Here is an 8,353-nt window from a genome sequence, read left to right on the forward strand (position 1 = left end):
AGAAATTACAGACTGGGACACCGGGACACAAATGACGACCGGGACACAGGGAAACAACTACAACGGGGACGCCGGGGGGCACAGGGGGATATATAAATGACGACACAGGGAATGTTCGATTAGCAATCATCATCAACAAAGCTCAAGGGTAATCATTAGAATAATGAGGTATAGATCTGAATACAGATTGTTTTTCCCATGGACAATTATATGTTGCATGTTCAAGAGTAGGTAAACCTGACAATCTATTTATTTGCACAGACAATGGGACGGCCAAGAATGTTGTATATTCGCAACTTTTACGTAGTTAAAAATATATATATATATATATATATATATATATATATATATATATATATATATATATATATATATATATCTATATATATAAAAATAAGTTGTCTGTGTGTGGATCTGTGGATGGATCAGGTGACGTCACCTGAAAAAACTGGATCAGGTGACAAAACTGAAAACTGAAAAAACTAAAAAAAGGCAAAAACTACAAAAAAAACTAAAAACTGATAAAAAAAATAAAAAAGCTAAAAAACTAAAAAAACTAAAAAAAGCAAAAACTACAAAAAAAAACTAAAAACTAATAAAAAAGCTAAAAAAAAAAAATAAAAAAAGGCAAAAACTACAAAAAAACTAAAAACTAATAAAAAAAATAAAAAAGCTAAAAAACTAAAAAAACTAAAAAAACTAAAAAAAGGTAAAAAACTAAAAAAACTAAAAACTAAAAAAAAAACTAAAAAAAAGGAAAAAACTGAAAAATAAGCTAAAATAAAGGTAAAAACCAATAAAAAACTAAAAAAAAACTGAAAAAACTAAAAAAAGGCAAAAACTACAAAAAAAACTAAAAACTAATAAAAAAAGTAAAAAAGCTAAAAAACTAAAAAAACTAAAAAAACTAAAAAAAGGTAAAAAACTAAAAAAAAATAAAAAATAAAGAAAACTAAAAAAAAGGAAAAAACTGAAAAATGAGCTAAAATAAAGGTAAAAACCAATAAAAAACTAAAAAGAAAAAAAGGAAAAAACTAAAAAAAATTTTCATCTAAAAAACTAAAAAAAACTAAAAAAGGTAAAAACTAAAAGAACTAAAAAAGAAAAAAATAAATGACGACACTCAAAGAGAAAGCGACCAGGACAAAAGGAATGTTCGATTAGCAATCAACAAAGCACCGGGACACAGGGAGTATAAATGACGACTAGGACATAAGTAAAAAAAAAACTAACAAAACTAAAAAGAAGGTAAAAACTACAAAAAAACTAAAAAGAAAAAAACTAAAAAAAGGCAAAAACTACAAAAAAACTAAAAACTAATAAAAAAGCTAAAAAACTAAAAAAACTAAAAAAAGGCAAAAACTACAAAAAAAACTAAAAACTAATAAAAAAATAAAAAAGCTAAAAAACTAAAAAAACTAAAAAAACTAAAAAAAGGTAAAAAACTAAAAAAACTAAAAACTAAAAAAAACTAAAAAAAAGGAAAAAACTGAAAAATAAGCTAAAATAAAGGTAAAAACCAATAAAAAACTAAAAAAAAACTGAAAAAACTAAAAAAAGGCAAAAACTACAAAAAAACTAAAAACTAATAAAAAAAGTAAAAAAGCTAAAAAACTAAAAAAACTAAAAAAACTAAAAAAAGGTAAAAAACTAAAAAAAAATAAAAAATAAAAAAAAACTAAAAAAAAGGAAAAAACTGAAAAATAAGCTAAAATAAAGGTAAAAACCAATAAAAAACTAAAAAGAAAAAAAGGAAAAAACTAAAAAAAATTTTCATCTAAAAAACTAAAAAAGGTAAAAACTAAAAGAACTAAAAAAGAAAAAAATAAATGACGACACTCAAAGAGAAAGCGACCAGGACAAAAGGAATGTTCGATTAGCAATCAACAAAGCACCGGGACACAGGGAGTATAAATGACGACCAGGACATAAGTAAAAAAAAAAAAACTAACAAAACTAAAAAGAAGGTAAAAACTACAAAAAAACTAAAAAGAAAAAAAAAACTAAAAACTAATAAAAAAACTAAAAAATCTAAAAATCTAAATAAACTAAAAAAGAAAAAAAAAGGAAAAAAATAAAGGAGAAAAACAAAACTAAAAAACGAATGTATATACAGACCGGGACACCGGGATACAAATGACGACCGGGACACAGGGAATATAAATGACGACCGGGACACAGGGACACAACTACAACGGGGACACCGGGGGAAACAGGGGGATATAAATGACGACCGGGACAGGGAATGGTCGATTAGCAATCACCATCAACAAAGCTCAAGGGCAATCATTAGAATCATGAGGTTTATATGCAAAGACAATGGGACAGCAAAGAATGTTGTATATTCGCAAGTTTTACGTAGTTAAAACCATATATATATATATATATATATATATATATATATATATATATATATATATATATATATATATATATATATATATATATCTATATTCACAGGTGGGACATAGGGACACAACTACAATGGCGCGTAACTATTATGGCGCGTAACGACTTACGCGCGCGGGGGGGCATAGGGACACAACTACAATGGCGCGTAACTATTATGGCGCGTAACGACTTACGCGCGCGGGGGGGGCTTGGGGGGGGGGCGCCCCCACCAACTAGGTGTTGGGGTGGCGCGAAGCGCCACCCCAACAGCTAGTATATATTATATATATATATATATATATATATATATATATATATATATATATATATATATATATATATATATATCTATATTCACAGGTTGGACACAGGGACACAACTATCTTTTAAAAAATTAAAAAGATTAAAAAAAGAAAAAACCTAAAAAGAAAAAACGTAAAAAGAAAACTTTCTTTTTACGTTTTTTCTTTTTAGGTTTTTACTTTTTTTAATCTTTTTAATTTTTTAGTTTTTTAGTTTTTCTTTTTAGTTTTTTACCATTTTTCTTTTTTCAGTTTCCTTTTTCTTCTTTATTTTTCAGCGTCACTATGAGAACCTTTGTTTTTTTAACTAAAAGCTGGTAGGCATTGATGACCTTATCCAAGTCAAAATCCCAAACACAATCATCATCGCTAACATTTTCAGTTTTGACTCTCGCTGTCCAGGTGGATTTTCATCTAACTGCGCGGTTTTGCGTTCTTTAGCCACAAGCCTTTTGGCATTAACCCTTTGAGCAGATTCCTCGGCTGTTTCTTCTGCCATTGTAGGATTTATACTAAAATTTCTCTTTGAATTAACTATTTGAGCAGCTTCCTCGGCTGTTTCTTCTGTCATTTTAAGATCTGTACTAAAAATTCCTCTTTACGTGCCAAGCTTGCTAAAGCTCAACAATTTAAAATAAACCTCAAATTTTAAGTATCTGTTTTAAGGTTTTCAAATTACTTTAATCTATTGTCAATATATTTCTAAATATTTATGCAGTTCCCAGTTTTTACATTTTAGTTTGTTTTCTTTTTCTTCTTTATTTTTCAGACGTCATATGCAAACCCTCAACACAAAAATACATACAACTTATTTTTATATATATAGAAGATATAATCTGGCGTAACAGACATAGTGTAACAGACATAACACACAAACAACTTATATATATATATATCTATATATATAAAAATAAGTTGTCTGTCTGTGGATGGATGGATGGATGTGTGGATGGATGTGTCAGGTGACGTCACCTGAAAAAACTGGATTAGGTGACGTCAAAACTGAAAAAACTAAAAAAAGGCAAAAACTACAAAAAAAACTAAAAACTAATAAAAAAAATAAAAAAGCTAAAAAACTAAAAAAACTATAAAGGTAAAAACCAATAAAAAACTAAAAAAAAAAACTGAAAAAACTAAAAAAAGGCAAAAACTACAAAAAAAAACTAAAAACTAATAAAAAAAGTAAAAAAGCTAAAAAACTAAAAAAACTAAAAAAACTAAAAAAAGGTAAAAAACTAAAAAAAATAAAAAATAAAAAAAAACTAAAAAAAAGGAAAAAACTGAAAAATAAGCTAAAATAAAGGTAAAAACCAATAAAAAACTAAAAAAAAAAAGGAAAAAACTAATAAATGACGACACTCAAAGAGAAAGCGACCAGGACAAAAAACTAAAAAAAAAGGCAAAAACTACAAAAAAACTAAAAACTAATAAAAAAAATAAAAAAGCTAAAAAACTAAAAAAACTAAAAAAAGGTAAAAAACTAAAAAAACTAAAAACTAAAAAAAAACTAAAAAAGGTAAAAACTAAAAGAACTAAAAAAGAAAAAAATAAATGACGACACTCAAAGAGAAAGCGACCAGGACAAAAGGAATGTTCGATTAGCAATCAACAAAGCACCGGGACACAGGGAGTATAAATGACGACCAGGACACAAGTAAAAAAAAAAAATTAACAAAACTAAAAAGAAGGTAAAAACTACAAAAAAACTAAAAAGAAAAAAAAACTAAAAACTAATAAAAAAACTAAAAAATCTAAAAATCTAAATAAACTAAAAAAGAAAAAAAAAGGAAAAAAATAAAGGAGAAAAACAAAACTAAAAAACGAATGTATATACAGACCGGTACACCGGGATACAAATGACGACCGGGACACAGGGAATATAAATAACGACCGGGACACAGGGACACAACTACAACGGGGACACCGGGGGAAACAGGGGGATATAAATGACGACCGGGACAAAAAAACTAAAAAGAAATAAAAACTAAAAACTAATAAAAAAAACTAAAAAATCTAAAAATCTAAATAAGCTAAAAAAGAAAAAAAAAGGAAAAAAATAAAGGAGAAAAACAAAACTAAAAAACGAATGTATATACAGACCGGGACACCGGGATACAAATGATGACCGGGACCCGGGACACAGGGAATATAAATGACGACCGGGACACAGGGACACAACTACAACGGGGACACCGGGGGAAACAGGGGGATAACCTGACAATCTATTTATATGCAAAGACAATGGGACAGCAAAGAATGTTGTATATTCGCAAGTTTTACGTAGTTAAAACCATATATATATATATATATATATCTATATTCACAGGTGGGACATAGGGACACAACTACAATGGCGCGTAACTATTATGGCGCGTAACGACTTACGCGCGCGGGGGGGCTTGGGGGGGGCGCGAAGCGCCCCCACCAACTAGGTGTTGGGGTGGCGCGAAGCGCCACCCCAACAGCTAGTATATATATATATATATATCTATCTATATAAAAATAAGTTGTCTGTGGATGGATGGATGGATGGATGTGTGGATGGATGTGTCAGGTGACGTCACCTGAAAAAACTGGATTAGGTGACGTCAAAACTGAAAAAACTAAAAAAAGGCAAAAACTACAAAAAAAAACTAAAAACTAATAAAAAAAATAAAAAAGCTAAAAAACTAAAAAAACTATAAAGGTAAAAACCAATAAAAAACTAAAAAAAAAACTGAAAAAACTAAAAAAAGGCAAAAACTACAAAAAAAAACTAAAAACTAATAAAAAAAGTAAAAAAGCTAAAAAACTAAAAAAACTAAAAAAACTAAAAAAAGGTAAAAAACTAAAAAAAATAAAAAATAAAAAAAAACTAAAAAAAAGGAAAAAACTGAAAAATAAGCTAAAATAAAGGTAAAAACCAATAAAAAACTAAAAAAAAAAAGGAAAAAACTAATAAATGACGACACTCAAAGAGAAAGCGACCAGGACAAAAAACTAAAAAAAAAGGCAAAAACTACAAAAAAACTAAAAACTAATAAAAAAAATAAAAAAGCTAAAAAACTAAAAAAACTAAAAAAAGGTAAAAAACTAAAAAAACTAAAAACTAAAAAAAAACTAAAAAAGGTAAAACTAAAAGAACTAAAAAAGAAAAAAATAAATGACGACACTCAAAGAGAAAGCGACCAGGACAAAAGGAATGTTCGATTAGCAATCAACAAAGCAACGGGACACAGGGAGTATAAATGACGACCAGGACACAAGTAAAAAAAAAAATTAACAAAACTAAAAAGAAGGTAAAAACTACAAAAAAACTAAAAAGAAAAAAAAACTAAAAACTAATAAAAAAACTAAAAAATCTAAAAATCTAAATAAACTAAAAAAGAAAAAAAAAGGAAAAAAATAAAGGAGAAAAACAAAACTAAAAAACGAATGTATACACAGACCGGTACACCGGGATACAAATGACGACCGGGACACAGGGAATATAAATAACGACCGGGACACAGGGACACAACTACAACGGGGACACCGGGGGAAACAGGGGGATATAAATGACGACCGGGACAAAAAAACTAAAAAGAAATAAAAACTAAAAACTAATAAAAAAAACTAAAAAATCTAAAAATCTAAATAAGCTAAAAAAGAAAAAAAAAGGAAAAAATAAAGGAGAAAAACAAAACTAAAAAACGAATGTATATACAGACCGGGACACCGGGATACAAATGATGACCGGGACGCGGGACACAGGGAATATAAATGACGACCGGGACACAGGGACACAACTACAACGGGGACACCGGGGGAAACAGGGGGATAACCTGACAATCTATTTATATGCAAAGACAATGGGACAGCAAAGAATGTTGTATATTCGCAAGTTTTACGTAGTTAAAACCATATATATATATATCTATCTATATTCACAGGTGGGACACAGGGACACAACTACAAAGGCGCGTAACTATTATGGCGCGTAACGACTTACGCGCGCGGGGGGGCTTGGGGGGGGGCGCGAAGCGCCCCCACCAACTAGGTGTTGGGGTGGCGCGAAGCGCCACCCCAACAGCTAGTATATATATATATATATACTAGCTGTTGGGGTGGCGCTTCGCGCCACCCCAACACCTAGTTGGTGGGGGCGCTTCGCGCCCCCCCCAAGCCCCCCCGCGCGCGTAAGTCGTTACGCGCCATAATAGTTACGCGCCATTGTAGTTGTGTCCCTATGTCCCACCTGTGAATATAGATAGATATATATATATGGTTTTAACTACGTAAAACTTGCGAATATACAACATTCTTTGCTGTCCCATTGTCTTTGCATATAAATAGATTGTCAGGTTTACCGACTCTTGAACATGCAACATATAATGGTCCATGGGAAAACAATCTGTATTCAGATCTATACCTCATGATTCTAATGATTGCCCTTGAGCTTTGTTGATGGTGATTGCTAATCGACCATTCCCTGTCCCGGTGTCCCGGTCGTCATTTACATCCCCCTGTTTCCCCCGGTGTCCCCGTTGTAGTTGTGTCCCTGTGTCCGGTCGTCATTTATATTCCCTGTGTCCCGGGTCCCGGTCGTCATTTGTATCCCGGTGTCCCGGTCTGTATATACATTCGTTTTTTAGTTTTGTTTTTCTCCTTTATTTTTTTCCTTTTTTTTTCTTTTTTAGCTTATTTAGATTTTTAGATTTTTTAGTTTTTTTATTAGTTTTTAGTTTTTTTTTCTTTTTAGTTTTTTTGTCCCGGTCGTCATTTATATCCCCCTGTTTCCCCCGGTGTCCCCGTTGTAGTTGTGTCCCTGTGTCCCGGTCGTCATTTATATTCCCTGTGTCCCGGTCGTCATTTGTATCCCGTGTACCGGTCTGTATATACATTCGTTTTTTAGTTTTGTTTTTCTCCTTTATTTTTTTCCTTTTTTTTTCTTTTTTTTATACTCCCTGTGTCCCCGGTGCTTTGTTGATTGCTAATCGAACATTCCTTTTGTCCTGGTCGCTTTCTCTTTGAGTGTCGTCATTTATTTTTTTCTTTTTAGTTCTTTTAGTTTTTACCTTTTTTAGTTTTTTTTAGTTTTTAGTTTTTTTAGTTTTTTACCTTTTTTTAGTTTTTTTAGTTTTTTTAGTTTTTTAGCTTTTTTATTTTTTTTATTAGTTTTTAGTTTTTTTGTAGTTTTTGCCTTTTTTTTAGTTTTTTTAGTTTTTTAGCTTTTTTATTAGTTTTTAGTTTTTTTTGTAGTTTTTGCCTTTTTTTAGTTTTTTTTAGTTTTTTAGCTTTTTTATTTTTTTTATTAGTTTTTAGTTTTTTTTTGTAGTTTTTGCCTTTTTTTCTCTTTGAGTGTCGTCATTTATTAGTTTTTGCCTTTTTTTCTCTTTGAGTGTCGTCATTTATTAGTTTTTTCCTTTTTTTTTTTAGTTTTTTATTGGTTTTTACCTTTATTTTAGCTTATTTTTCAGTTTTTTCCTTTTTTTTAGTTTTTTTTTTATTTTTTATTTTTTTTAGTTTTTTACCTTTTTTTAGTTTTTTTAGTTTTTTTAGTTTTTTAGCTTTTTTACTTTTTTTATTAGTTTTTAGTTTTTTTTTGTAGTTTTTGCCTTTTTTTAGTTTTTTCAGTTTTTTTTTAGTTTTTTTTTTGTAGTTTTTGCCTTTTTTTAGTTTTTTTAGTTTTTTAGCTTTTT

General features: G+C 29.6%; 1 long non-coding RNA gene across 1 annotated transcript in view; it reads left to right on the top strand.

Moving 5' to 3' along the window:
* The first annotated feature begins 644 nt into the window (after positions 1-644).
* The window catches only part of LOC136042106 (uncharacterized), a 9,309-nt gene continuing 1,600 nt past the window's right edge, over positions 645-8,353 (top strand). The window contains exon 1 of the long non-coding RNA XR_010621175.1: positions 645-1,794. This is a non-coding gene — a long non-coding RNA (uncharacterized LOC136042106). The remainder of the gene's footprint in view (positions 1,795-8,353) is intronic.

This window comes from Artemia franciscana, unplaced genomic scaffold (genome assembly GCF_032884065.1).
Source record: "Artemia franciscana unplaced genomic scaffold, ASM3288406v1 PGA_scaffold_67, whole genome shotgun sequence".
Taxonomy (NCBI): domain Eukaryota; kingdom Metazoa; phylum Arthropoda; class Branchiopoda; order Anostraca; family Artemiidae; genus Artemia; species Artemia franciscana.